Source organism: Chinchilla lanigera, unplaced genomic scaffold (assembly GCF_000276665.1).
Source record: "Chinchilla lanigera isolate Chin_1 unplaced genomic scaffold, ChiLan1.0 scaffold00088, whole genome shotgun sequence".
Taxonomy (NCBI): Eukaryota; Metazoa; Chordata; class Mammalia; order Rodentia; family Chinchillidae; genus Chinchilla; species Chinchilla lanigera.
Genome location: NW_004955489.1, coordinates 2397147 through 2410830, shown reverse-complemented (window position 1 = coordinate 2410830; position 13684 = coordinate 2397147). Strand labels below are relative to the sequence as shown.

The following is a 13684-nucleotide window of genomic DNA, read 5'->3' as shown; positions in this document are numbered from 1 at the left end:
ACAGATGCCCCAAACACCTTCGCCTTCCAACAATGCCTACCCTTGTGATGAAATTCTACACGTGGCACTGAGACCCTCCAAACACCAAACTGAGCTTTGGAATGAGTCCAGGTTTGTTGCAAATCTCCCTTCCCTAGTTTCCTAATCGCAGGAGCTATCCAGACCTTGAGTTAGGCACCTCCTAAACGAGATTACTGCCTCTCACAGGACTGACAAGATGATTAAATGAAATAAATAAGACAGCCACAGGCCTCGGCAAATGTTATTTTTCTCCACTCCTGTATTCTCCACCTGCACCCCCATCTTTAGCAAGGATGTGGCACAGTTTAGGTGCCTGGTATTCACCTAACAAAAAGCTGTGAAATTTAGACCTGTGTTCCTGTGTATTTATTTTGGAGGCAGAGAGACTGAGAAGCATGTTTCTGTTGAGTGGACTGGGAGCCAGGCCCAAGTATGGGTCTCCGTGCCTACTGAGCAATTCCCTTGGGATGTGGCTCACTGAGGGACAAAGGAAAGAGTGTAAGTGACAGGTTCTGTAGCCCAGGAGCAGCTCCGCCTCTTCATCGCTGGGCTGCAGGACTCTTCTCTCCATGCAGCCCACACCCGACCTCAGGGACACTGCTGCAAAGGTAGAGATGGTGTCCACAGGGATTTCCACATTAAGAGTGGCTCTGAACTGCTCAGAGACGTCCTCTGGACTCCCATCCTCACTAATTTCTCCACTTTACCTATGGCTTTAGCTCCATAATGCAAAGGGGTGCTCCAATGCAGTCCCTGCCCCTAGCACTGGCAGCTCAAATCCGCTTCAGTTCCTAGAGTTTAAATCCTAGTTTTGACTGAGCTAAGATGCAAGAATACAAGCTACCTTTAAGACGCCTATGGAGGGTTAGCCCAGCCAAAGAAGGAAAGGAGATACACATAAAAACCCAACAGTTGGCTGGGGATATACAGCAGTGCAGCACCTGCCTGGCAAGTGCAAGGTCCTGATGCAATTCCTGGTACCAAAAAAAAACCCCAAGAATTCAATGTTTAGCTCTTGTATGTCCTGGTTGGGAGAATCCTCAGGAGCAAAAGGGACTGAAGTCTTTCTAAGACAGATCCTGACCAGAACTCTGGACCCATCCTGTATGAGATAACAAACACTATCCTTTTGTTCAACACTGAGTAAATATTTATTGAGCATCTACTATACAGCAGAGAAAATCCCTGCCCTTTTGAAACTTCCTGCCCCTTATTGTCTCCTTCTGTCCCTACCCAAGCCCTCTGTTTAAACTCCCATTTATGCATTCTTTTACTACTGTGATCACCTCAATCCCAGCTGCCAGCCCCACCCCAATCTATCCTTCAGCCCTCAGGATCTCTGATTCAGCACTCTCCAGCTCAAGAACATTTCATGATTTCCTAATGTTTATTGACTAAAAACACTCTATTCATTCACCCAATAAATGTGCATGTGTGACTACCTGGTGCCAGGCTCTGTTCTAAATGCTGAGGAAATAGCCATAAGCAAGATAGGTAACGGTTTCTGCACTCGTGACACCTATGTCCTGGTGGAGGAGAGAGACAATGAACAAAATAAATAAAGTGTGCTATTGGTGGTCCTTCCTAAGAGTGGGGCAACTGAAGGCAGTTAGCGGGCAGCGTGGGTACAGTAACATTTCCAACAGACTCACCAGAACAAGGATGGTATTTGAGTAGAGACTCAAGAACGGGATGGAGGGAGATGTGGATTTTAGAGGGAAGATCATTTCAGAGAGAGGGACTGGCAAGTGAAAAGACCCTGTGGTAGGAGCATGCTTGACTGACAAAGAGGAGTCAGAGAGGTCAGCGTGTCTGCAGCAGAATGAATTGAGCAGGGAAAGTGTTGGGATGTGAGATCTGAGAGCTAACGACTGCCTCTTACCCAGGGTGGTAGGTCCTACTGCAGGCTTTGGAGCAGAGGAGTGATAAGGCTCAGCCTGCTTGCAGACCACTCTGGCTGTTGTGTTTCAGAAGGGACAAAAGCACCAGGCAGGGAAACTGGTTGGAAGGCCTCTTTTGAACCCTAACCTACTTTTCAAACCATATTCCATATCATTCCCCCACTTTGAACCATATTGAATTCATCTTCCTTGAATACACCATGTACCTGCTGATCTACCTTTGTGAAGTTTCCACCAATTGGAATATTACTGTGTTAATATATTATCTAAATTCATTTACAGATATTACCTCACCTAATGTTTATGCTTTGCCTTCATTTATTGGGAAAACTGAGGCCTTTTATACCTTGTTACCAGCTAGGAGGAACCTGGGCCCAACTAAAGTCTTCAATGGACCCTGGCATCTTGCGGGTCTCCAGACCATGTGGTTCTCAGCATTTCCTCACAAGAAAACTTCACAAAGGGGAAGGGTGGTTAAGATAATCCTTAAAAGTCAATATAAGTCTTCTGGACAGAAAAATAGAAGCATAAAAAACATTTTTGGTGGGCCAGGGATATAGCTCAGGAGTACAAGTGCCTGCCTGGCAAGCACAAGGTCCCAAGTTCAATTCCTGGTTAAAAAAAAAAAAAAAAATTTTTTTTGGCAACTGTATTGAAATGGTTCAGGGCTGAGGATTTAGCTCAGCAGCACAGCACCTGCCTGGCAAGTGCAAGGTCCTGAGTTCAATTCCCAGTACCAAAAAAAAAAAAAAAAAAAAGTGAAATGGTTCAGAGGTAGCTCATGGCATGGTCAGGACACAGATTGACTGGCATGTAGCATTCACAGTGATCAATTAGGCAAGAGAGACCCTGAAGGCCTTGAATATCATATCAAAGAGCTGGACTTTCTCTCATTCACAGCAAAGGGTTATTAAAAGGTTTCAGGTAAACAAACAAAAATATTGTGTAGATTGAACAAGTAAAGTGTCTAAAAATGGTAAGAGTTACAGCTACTCAGCAAGTGTGCTTTCTCTCTAGAGGGAGAAGATGCCTCACTGTGATGATAGTCGTATAAGACATGGAGGGCTGGAGTGTAAATAAGCCCCAAGGGAATGGGGCCTTTGTCCGTCTTGTTTGCCACTGAATTCTCAGGCCTGGCACAGAGTAGGTGTGCAGTATATCAGCATTTCTGCTTTACACTTGAGAAAACACAGAGTCACAGAAGACAACCCACAAGGCTACAAGCAGAGTGGCCAGGGTCAGGTTTAAGTCCACACTTCTGAACTTCAAAATATATTAATATTTTACATCAAGATAAGCTGATGCATGCCAGGCACACTGGTGCATGTCTGTGATCCCAGCACTCCAGGAGGCTGAGGCAGGAGAACTGCAAGTTTAAGCCTGACTTGAGCAACTTAGTGAGACCCTGTCTCATAGTTTTGCAATTTTACAAAGGGTTGGGGATATAGCTCACTGTGAAGGACTTTGGTTCAATCCTCAGTAAAACAACAACAAAGACAATGTGATATATAATCGAGCTGAAATAAGAGTAAAGATTTCTTCATCCAGATATCAGTCACCCCCAACCCAGGGCTGTCCACACATTACCAGGGTCCTGTGTGTGGCTGCTGCGGCTGGTTTTAGTCCCCAGGAAAACTTCTGATCCTGCTTCTGATCCCACTGCCTGGGACTGATCACTCTCTCTCTCTGTTCAGACTGAGGAATCAAAGATGAGGCAGCCCACATGCCACCTGTCCCTCCCCAGCACAATGACATCTGCCTAATGATCAGCTGCTAGGGGCAGCAGTTGCTCTCCAGCCTTTCAAATCCAAAGAAGGACCCATCAGACCCATGCTGGCCAGGTGCCAAGTAAGGAGGACCCTTGGGAGAGCCAGCAAACTTCGAGGCTCTCTTTGCTCTAGTTCACTGTAAAACATTCTTGGCAGAGTTGGGTCTGCTGCTGCATAAATAGAAGTAGAAGGTGAGAAACAGTAGATCTAGAAAAATGGGACCAGAGGAAATATGATACAAGCATTGGAAGCTTCTAGAATAAGAGGCAGGATTTCTACTAGATCACAGGTGAAATAAAATGGACCCATCCTTCCTTCTCACCTTCCTTTCCCACTTCCTCCCTTCTCTAGTCAGCCACTCAACGAACATTTAACGAGCAGGTAAGTGGTTTGGATGGAGCCTAGGAGCCTAGTGCACCGAACTTTGTTCATGCACCCTTTCAACTTAGAAGAAAGCAGGACGGAAACACTGGCATGCTTCTCCAACTGCAGAAATTCACAGGGCAAGTTATTGCTGTCATTCTCCAGTGCAGTTCCCTGCGAGCACTTGAACAATGTTAGCTTTTCTGGAATCCTCCCAGAATGCCCTCCTTGAGGAAAAGTTGGGGCTGATTCACTGGAACCCCTTGCACAGCATTACTAGTTAGTCAGCCCTTGGGCACTTGCATTTTCCTTAAATGGCTTCATTCTCAAGTTTGTCAGGGGATTTTAAAATTTTAGCTTGTCAAAGACCCCTCCCTCCGCCCCCCATCCCAAAGCTGCCAGTGAGTAAGGAAGCAGCCCCACCTGGCCCGGCTGACTCCATGCCTTTCCATGAGGTCATGCAGAGGAGCCAGGGGCTGGCATCTGGAATGTTAATCTTGCCCAGAGGCCTGAGGTATATCACAGGATGTGAATGTGTGTGACCCTCTGCCTGTCCTGGGGGTGTGAAGATGGCAACTTGCCCTGTCCTTGACCCTGACAGAACCTAAGAGCTGGGCTTAGGGTTCGGGGGCTTGGGAACTTCTCTACGAGCCTGTCCAAGTCTGGAGGCCCTGAGAGTTTCGCTCTGGCTGAAGCAGACGTGGCAACCTCCCAGTTACTGCTCTGTGCTGCGGCAAGTATCAGCTTGTCTCTCTCCCCACCCAGCCAGAGAAAACTGCAGCATTTCTAGTTCAGGCCCAGACGCGTCCTGGCAGCCCAGATTCCTCTGCCTGGGCAGGAAGCTGATCTCAGCCCAGTGACCATTTCTCTCTGGTTTTTGTCACAGAGGAATTTCCATCCCAACAGTTTGGAGCAACGGGGGCAGGTGGTCACAGGGGCTTCCTTACGCAGTGAGCAAGGGAATGGAGGGAAGGAAAGGCGGCTGGGAGAGTGGGTGAGCTTGGGAGATCCCCATTTTTGATGTTGCTTTGCTCCCAAACTCCAAGGCAAAAAGGAAGTCGGGGAGGCTGGATTCTCTGTCCAACTGTCCAGCCCCTGAGTTGCAACCCCTAGAGCTGAAAGGAGTTTCTCACATTCCCGCAAGAGGGTGGGAAAGACTGGGCCCAGCAGGTCTTTGCGTCCTTGTTCCTTGTGCCCCAGGGGAAACACGCCCTGACTTGCTGACCTCTCCAGGCCGAGTCTGTCTCACAGGAACCGGGAGGAGGGTGTTTGTGTTTGGAGAGGAGAGCATCCAGGGTAGGGAGGCCAGATGTAGCAAATAATGCAGGACACCCAGTTAAATTTGAATTTCAGATGAATCACAAATACATGAACACGCTCAGAAATCATGTATTGGTTATCTGAGATTCAAACTCAACTAGAAGTCCTTGATTTTATCTAAAAACCCCAAACTAGGGAGTTAGGGGAACTACACTGAGGTTGGCATTCCATTCTCAGGCCCCTCCAATCCTGTCCCAGCCATACGAACCCCTACCTGAACCTGCTCCTCTGTGGAAGCAAGATCACCCCTTGGGCGTTGGCTTTGCAGGCTGCAGCTCAGCCACAGCCCACACAGCTAGGGCCCCTCTGACTTCAGTTCTCCAACTCCAGAGACTTTCATGTCAACCGCTAATGCTCTATCATGAAGCCCCTTTGAAGATGAAAAGCTCTCCTGAGAAGTGAAAGGCTCTGTTGTTGTAATTAACATAATTAAAAGCAATTTTTCTCACAGTCTTATAGAAAACAAGGGAACTTCAAGTCTTACCTACTTCACTCTCCCAGGAGCCAGCCAACCACTTCTAACCCAACCCTAGCCCAGTACCTGCCCTCCCCCAGTACAGACTTAGACATAGCGGTTTGCTTTTGTTTTACCTTTTCAGATGATTCCTCAGCATAAGGCACCCAGGTCTCCAGGCGCAGTACCCGCCCTCTCTCTCCCAACATGCCTATGTCTACTTTCCTAGGCCGGAAACACCTGGTAAATAGTAAAGCCCGGAGCTACCATTTCAACCCAAGATCTGGACTGGGACCAAAGGGGTGCCAGCTGCTACAGCTTCTCCTCTCAACCAAAGACCCTGGCCACGAGGAGAAAACCCCACTCCGAGTCCAAAGCTAGGCTATTGCTGCATGGGACCGTGCAGGAGAACACATAAGCACTTCTAAAGCAGCCAGACTCACAGTGGTAACCAGGGGAGGTAAAGCCCCGTCGCAAGCCTGCAGAATCTGTGCTCCTCATTATTTCTAGGAGCTGTACCCTTCTGCTTTCCCCAAACAGACCATAAACTGGGCCGCAGGAAGAAATGTAACATTTTACTCTGGAGGGGATGCTCAGTATTTACTAACTGGGTTGTGCCAAACTAATCTATTCATGATAGGTCAAAACACATCTCTGTCTCTCTTTGAATTTCCAGGGTCCCTGGTGGGCAGTGCTAGGGCTTTCTGGCACACCTACAGTGAGATGAATATCTGACTTATGAGGCAATTGTCAGAACTTACAGAAATGTTCTATGTGGCTACTGTTGGTGAGACTCGCAAAGTCTGTGCTCAAACTAGCCAGAAGCTCAAGACTTTTAGATGAGTGATGCCAGATTAGCGAGAGATTATTAAATTTCCCCACCATCCACAACTTCTCTTTAATATATTCCATACTATCTTAGGAATATAGGCTTAGCTCTCAGAGGAATGTGTTCTCAGGACCGAGTCTTCCCAGCCTGCTCCTGTCCCAGCAGTGCACATGTGCACATCCACACATGCACACACACACATACACACTTAACGGGCACCCCTGTACCACACATTGCACACTCATCTGGGAGCTCCTGAGCCAACTCCCCCCTACCCTTTCTGGTCCACTCAGTGTAACTTAATAGAAACCAGGGCTCAGAAAGCAAACAGTGTTCAATAGCACAGTTATAGGCTGTGTCAGGTGCTGCTGCCCTCGTCTCTTTGAGGTCGGACTCAGCAGAACGTGTCAGATGAACTAGGGCAGCCAGACAGAGCCTCAACAGACAGCTGTGATGAGGAAATGAGCTTGCCCATGAGACAGGGAAGACTATACTGGTGACCCAGGGCCAAGATAGCATCAGACATGAGGCTGGCTCTGGGGATACCAGAAGGTCAGTGCCCAGGCCTCTTCCCAGCCAATGCTCCTCGATGTCAGCCAGGCCTGGGGAAATGGCCACGCATGTGCACCGAACAGCTTGGACCCGAAAGAGCTACGCACAGGAGGTAGTTCTGGCACGGCAGAGCTGAGGCTGAGCATAATGACTACAGAGAACCAGGAAGGGAGGAGGTTCCCGCAGCAAGCCACACGTCAGCAGAGACTACTTAGGGTGAATGGAGACTCAGCCCCCCAGAGGAAGAGGCCATCGAATCCTGCGGACACCAGGCAGCATTGGGGTTTACGTTACAAAAGAGATTCAGTTATTTTAATTAAACCCTGGAGCACAGGGGTGATTTTCAAGAATGATTGTTCATCAAACAATATACTCTACCTAGGAAATAAACCTTTCCTACCTTTTCTTAGAGAGAGGCTAGTGTTTTCATTTTAAATCAGGAGTACAGATTTCTCTGGACTTCTTTTGATGATTTTTCAAGGCCTTTTTGTTTCCAAAGAGCCAACCTTAGTTCCATGGTATATTCTTGTGTGGTTAAAAAACAATTCCCACCCTTGGGGCTCAGCTAACAATCCTCAACCATCACCATCGTCTCTGTATGCTTGAACCTGCTCTGTCCCCAACACATTCATCACCAACAACCTCAGCCATCAAAGGAACCAGAGTTACAGTTACTTTAGGGTTAGAAGACAGAGTATCCTAACGTCTGTTGGCTGCAGCCCCCCTACCTGTGTCTTCAGACCGCACTAGAGAATCTGTCAGTGTGCAGAGTGGGATAGAACGCATGGCACTCAAAGTTAAATTGTCAACAATTTTGCAATTTCCTTTTGTGGAATTTTTCAATGTAGAAAAATGTATAATGAACTTAATAAATGTCACTTGTAGTTCAACTTAGTTAAATGCATGAAGAACTTAAGGATAAATGAAAATGCACAGGAAGGGAACAGAAAATCCTATATGAAATGTATGGTTATTACAGAAAGTCTGAGAAAATCTAATGTTTTTGGGGCTTCACCATCTGAAGAAGAAAAGCTGTCCCTAACTTTAAGGTAAATCATTGCCCAAGGAAAAAAATTAAGGTTGCTGAAGCCTACCATACCAGAGGTAGTAGGCTCAGTAGGTAGGGCTGGGATATTGGTTACACTGGGGGGAGATTTGCCAACAACCAAACATGGGAGAACATGGATTTTAGCAAATATAGATCCATTTTCATTTATTTTTGTTTTTGTTTTTGTTTCTTCTGGTACCTTGAATAGAACTCACGACCTCGCCCTTGCCAGCAGGCACTGTGCCGCTGAGCTAAATCCCTAGCCCCTTCCATTTAATACTGTAATTCTTTTTTTTTGTTTGTTTTTTTCTGGTACCAGGAATCAAACTCACAACCATGTGCTTGCCAGGCAGGCGCTGCGCCGCTGAGCTAAATCCCCAGCCCCTAATACTGTAATTCTTAATTTTTCTTTTCTTTTTTTTTTTTTTTTTGAGACAGGGTCTCATGTAGTCCAGGGTAGCCTTAAACTCATGGTAATCCTCCTGCCTCAGCCTCCCAAGTGCTGGGATTATAGGCATGCACCACTGTGTCTAGCTATAATTCTTAATTTTTTCAAAGTAGAGGTAGCTCAATAGTAGCGTGCTTTCCTAGCATGCACAAGGCCCTGCACTGCCAAAAATAAAGTTGGACACAATGTGTGTCCTGAGAAGTTTTTGTCTTTTTTTCTAACTTTAAAAAAATTTTTTTTGTCTTTTTGAGACAGGGTCTTGCTGTGCAGTTCACCTGGCCTTGAGCTCACTTTGTAGCCCAGGCTGGTCTTGCACTCTCAACGATCCTCCTGCCTCAGCCTCCCAAGTGGTGGGATTACAGGTGTGTCCCACGACGCCTGGCACGAAAACTTGTGTTTTGAACCAGGCCATGCACCTCAGGCTGGCTTTAAACTTGTTATCCTCCTGCCTCAGACCCCTACTAGCTGGGATTACAGGTGTGTGCATTTCAGCTCTGCTAGCAACTCCAGTCTTGATGGACAGCATAACACAAACTAATTGCTCAGGGAAGGCACTGGAAAGGCAGATTTAATAGCCTTGTCACCCACACCAGGCATTATTGTGCTTTATCTAAAGCCCTCATCTTATCACACACCCTCTTTGAAATCCTTCAGCAGCTCCTCGCCTTTTATGGAACTGGACCTAAGCTTCTCAGCAAAGCTTACGAGGCCTTTCATAAACCAACCCCTCACCCACCTGTCTCTTCAGTGCCTCGATTGTCTGCCCACCTGATCATCGTGGACACCTACACCTGTGCCCACCCTGTTGCTTCTGCCAAGAATGCTCCTTCCCTACTCGTTCACCCAGGAGACCCTGGGCGCACCCCTCCTCTCTCAGATCCCCTGGATGCCCCATCCCCTCCAGAGCAGAATGAATGAATCCTTGTCCCCAGGGTTCCCACAACTCTTCATTTATTTATTTATTTATTTATTTTTGAGACAGGGTCTCGCTATGCAGTTCAGGCTGGCCTTGAACTCACTTTGTAGCCCAGGCTGGTCTTGAACTCACAATGATCCTCCTGCCACAGCCTCCTGAGTGCTGGGATTACAGGCGTGCGCCACCACGCCCAACCCCACAAGTCTTTATATACCTCCTCGCTCACAGCGATGTAGTGCTTGCTAATCAATCTGACTCCCAACTGGACTACAAGATTTTAAAGGAAAAGTCTGAGGTTTAAGCTTTAAGTCCCTGTTCTCCTACGTCATATCTGGGACACAGTAACTGCTTAGTGTTTGAAAGGGGAGTAAATGTGGACATGCTGAGACCTTGCCAGAAAATACAACAAACAGAGTGTAGATCTACCAGCGTTCCAGCAGAAGGAACAACACACTCTTCTCCACTCTGACACAGCATTTTAGGCTTATTCTCAATCAGTTTAATTTAAACTGATAAATTACTGCCAGTGGTAGGCTAGAACCACTGTAAATCCATCCCTGATAATTCCAACAAAATTATTCTTTGAAGGTCACCATATCCCAGGCTCTGGGTTTAGCGATGAGTTCTTATTATGGGTACAGATGAATAGAAAGACTAGGGGCCATTAATAATAAAATAATAATATTTTAATAAAAACAATAATAAATATAATGAAATATTTTACATGTCTACATTATGTAAAACACATTATAAAACTTTTCTCAGACACAATTTCATTTTCTAAAATCTGTTCCACCTAAAAAGCTTGTTTCTCCATGTACAGTAGTGGTGTGGAATCCAATAATCACACCACTTTCTAGTTTCTTGCTGTGCTGGAAGCCTTATATGCTGTCTTCACACACGTTGTCCCTGTGGTCAACAGAAACAACTCATACAGCCCAAAATCGAGACTCATCTTTTTTTTTTTTTTGTCTTTTTGAGACAGAGTTTCACTATGCAGTTCAGGTTGGCCTTGAGCTCACTTTGTAGCCCAGGCTGGTCTCAAACTCACAACAGTCCTCCTGCCTCAGCCTCCTGAGTGCTGGGATTACAGGTGTGTGCCACTACACCTGGCATGGATTTTGAGTTCAATACTAGTGTTAAATGACGGCCACCTCAGCAAACGCTCCACCTGAGAGCAGGTTCGTCCAGGCTGGGAGACACTGTCCGGCTGGTTCCTTGGTACTTGGCATTGGCCAGCCCCTGACCCATTATCATGCGCTGTGACTGTCTGTGCTCTCATCTATACCCAGTTAGGACTTCAAATTCCTTGAAGGAACTGGCATGGATCTTGTCTTTCTCCTTGCATGAGCTGCCACATAGCACACTGCACATGGCGAGAGTTTGGTACATATTTTTTGAAAGAATAGCTAAGCTAATTTTATTATTTCAGGGAGAGCCTAATGGCTGCCAGCAGTCTCAGGGAGAGGTTGTATTGGTTTGGATGTGGAGAGGTTTGTGTGTATACATGTGGTGGAAGAGCTGGTCTTGTAGGTAGGAAACCGATTTAAGATCACTAGGAGAATACACAAAACCATGTATGCACGCTCATGTGTGCATGTGTGTGCGCACACACCTCTTCCCTGGAATCTCCCCAAAGCTGAACCTCAGATGTCTGAATTTTCATCATCAAGGTCTTGCGTTTGGGTGAGAGAAGCCTCCCACTCAGAGGTGCCTCACTACCACAGGAGCGAGCACACATTTCCAGCCTTGGGCAGTCCCAAACCCTGCTCCCCTGGCTCTGCTGAGTCTCAGACGGGCCCCTGCTTACTCTCTATAGTTTGCATCAAAAAGTGGTTTTGGCTTCTTAAAAATATGGTTCCACATCAAGTAATCTCATTCAAACTCTATATACTACCATATTTTAAAGGATTAAAACACATCCATTTGTATAACTCCATAAGTTTAAAATGATACTAAAAACAAAAGCACAAACTTGATTGGACATATTAGAAGACTTATCGAACAACTTATTCTTTAAAAATGTTTACTTTATTAGCACATGTTTTAGTATGCAATGATTACAGGTAATGATCACATTTATTGTGGGGAATTGGTGCATGTACACAACACACTTTAATTCTTTTTACACCCCGACTAACTCCTAGTGTTCAAAGTTAAATGGAGAGGAAAAATCAAGTATTTATTCTTTTCTATAAACTGTACCACTAAAGAAGCAAAGTGTAAGAGAGATATTTGTCAGTAAGTAAAGAAGAACTGCTAGAATTAGAATTCTGTTTCCTAAAATAGAGTGAGAATGTACTAATGAATTTAAACATTGCATCAGTGTTCAGTAACTGCAGAAAAAAGGAAATCAGACATTATATACCTTAAGGTGGGAAGAAATACTATAACTAAAGCAAAGTCTTAACAAAATTCTAGATCCAGCAACCAATTCATGAGAAATGTAGAGACAGCAGAACATGTTAAACCAACAAAGTGTAAAATAAAAAAACACCCATGAAACAGAAATTTAAACACTGGCTGGGCATGGTAGCACATGCCTGTAATCCCAGCATTTGGGAGGCTGAGGCAGAAGGATCAATGCAAGTTCAAGGCCAGCTGGGGCTACAAAGTCAGTTCAAGGCCAGCCTGAACTGCATAGTGAAACTCTGTCTCAAAAAGACAAAAAAAAAAAAAAAAAATTATTAATTGCATTTCGAATATTCTGAATTGTTTTTATGGATTGTGGATTGAATCCAGGTCTTTGCCCTAAGCTACACGCTCCAGCCCTTTTTTTATATTTTTATTTTGAGATAGGGTCCGGCTCAGGCTCTAAACTGCCCAAGATGGGCTTAACTTTCTGTCCTCCTCCATCAGCCTCCCGGAGTGCTGGGATTACCGGTGTGCAGTGCCATTCCTGGTCTGATATTTTCTTCCTAAGAGACAGCCATCCTTTCCCAGCCCTTGAAATCATTATCCTAGGGCATCTTGCGGAATTTATCAGTACATAAGGAAAAGTAACTTATTACTCTATTAACATGTCTTTGTAAATACAGAGGCATATTTCCTGGATTACCTTTAACCCTGAAAATACAGAGTGCCTGTGAGCGGAGGTAAAAAGAAAACCTCAGAGAGAAGAAAGGGAGGCCCAAAGGAGGGAGCTGGGAAGTTGGGGCGCACACCGCGTCTTCCACTGTCCTCTGGGCCTTTCACGGTGCGCGCATCTGCTTGGTGTGAACTTGTACTGAGACTCCTATTCGACGCATGGAAAATGGTTCAGTTCCTGGTTATCGGGTTAAATCTTCACAAGGACCCCCTGTTATGTTGTCCAAGGCCGCCCCAAATATTTTTGAGAGAAAAGGCGCTCGTTTCCATTAGTCAGGGAACCAAGGCGGAGACTTGGGTGGGGCTGGGGCACATTTTTCTCTGAACCTAAGAACAGTCCAGCCTTGTGCACTGAACCACCAAGATGTGGAAACCAGGAGGCAGCGAGTCTCTCCAAGGGCTCCTGAGCATAGTTCTTCACGCACAGCTCTGGAAGAACGCCAAGAAATCAGTGGCCTCTGGGTAGAGAAGCTGGGGCACTTGGAAAATGATAAAAGAAAAAAAAGGTGTGATTTAAAAAAAAATTGTCATAGCCATATTATACTGTGCTTTAAAGTACACTGTGACATTTTGCAAACAGCCTCTTGTTGACCTAGGCAACTGCACCTTTTATCTGGGAACCAGAGAGAAGCCAGATGTCCATTTATGGGCTCCGGGCTGGCCAGCTGCGTGAGCATTTCTCCTGAGTCTTCCCGCCCCAGCCGCCTCCTATCTAAATGGGAGTAGGAGATGTTGCTAGACCTGGCCAGGACAGCCTACCAGCAGCTTTATGAAAACATCAACAGTGGGGCGCAGTGCTGAGCCAAAGCAAATTTCCACAGAAGTGGTGTCTTTGGTGGCTCCTATTTACCTTGAATGTTTGGGTAAAATCTGCAGTTGGTGATTAGAAATTTTATTTATTTTCTGGATAGAGTCTCACTTTGCGGTCCTCCAGATTTACACTCCCTAGTAGCTGGGATTACAGGCATGCACTGCC

At 45.9% G+C, this 13684-nt stretch overlaps 1 protein-coding gene and 1 long non-coding RNA gene across 7 annotated transcripts in view; both read right to left on the bottom strand.

Moving 5' to 3' along the window:
- Positions 1 to 6058, bottom strand: part of Irf6 (interferon regulatory factor 6) — a 29957-nt gene extending 23899 nt beyond the window's left edge. For 2 of the 6 annotated variants that reach the window (XM_013504473.1, XM_013504475.1), the window contains exon 1: positions 5966 to 6007. The gene's annotated coding sequence lies outside the window, so the exon portion shown is untranslated. Of the gene's footprint in view, positions 1 to 5965 lie in introns of all 6 variants that reach the window. The other 4 variants (XM_005404530.2, XM_005404526.2, XM_005404529.2 and 1 more) reach the window with 4 other exon arrangements.
- A 6221-nt stretch (positions 6059 to 12279) lies between these two features.
- Positions 12280 to 13684, bottom strand: part of LOC106146656 — a 5297-nt gene continuing 3892 nt past the window's right edge. Inside the window, exon 2 of the long non-coding RNA XR_001231190.1 lies at positions 12280 to 13187. This is a non-coding gene — a long non-coding RNA (uncharacterized LOC106146656). The remainder of the gene's footprint in view (positions 13188 to 13684) is intronic.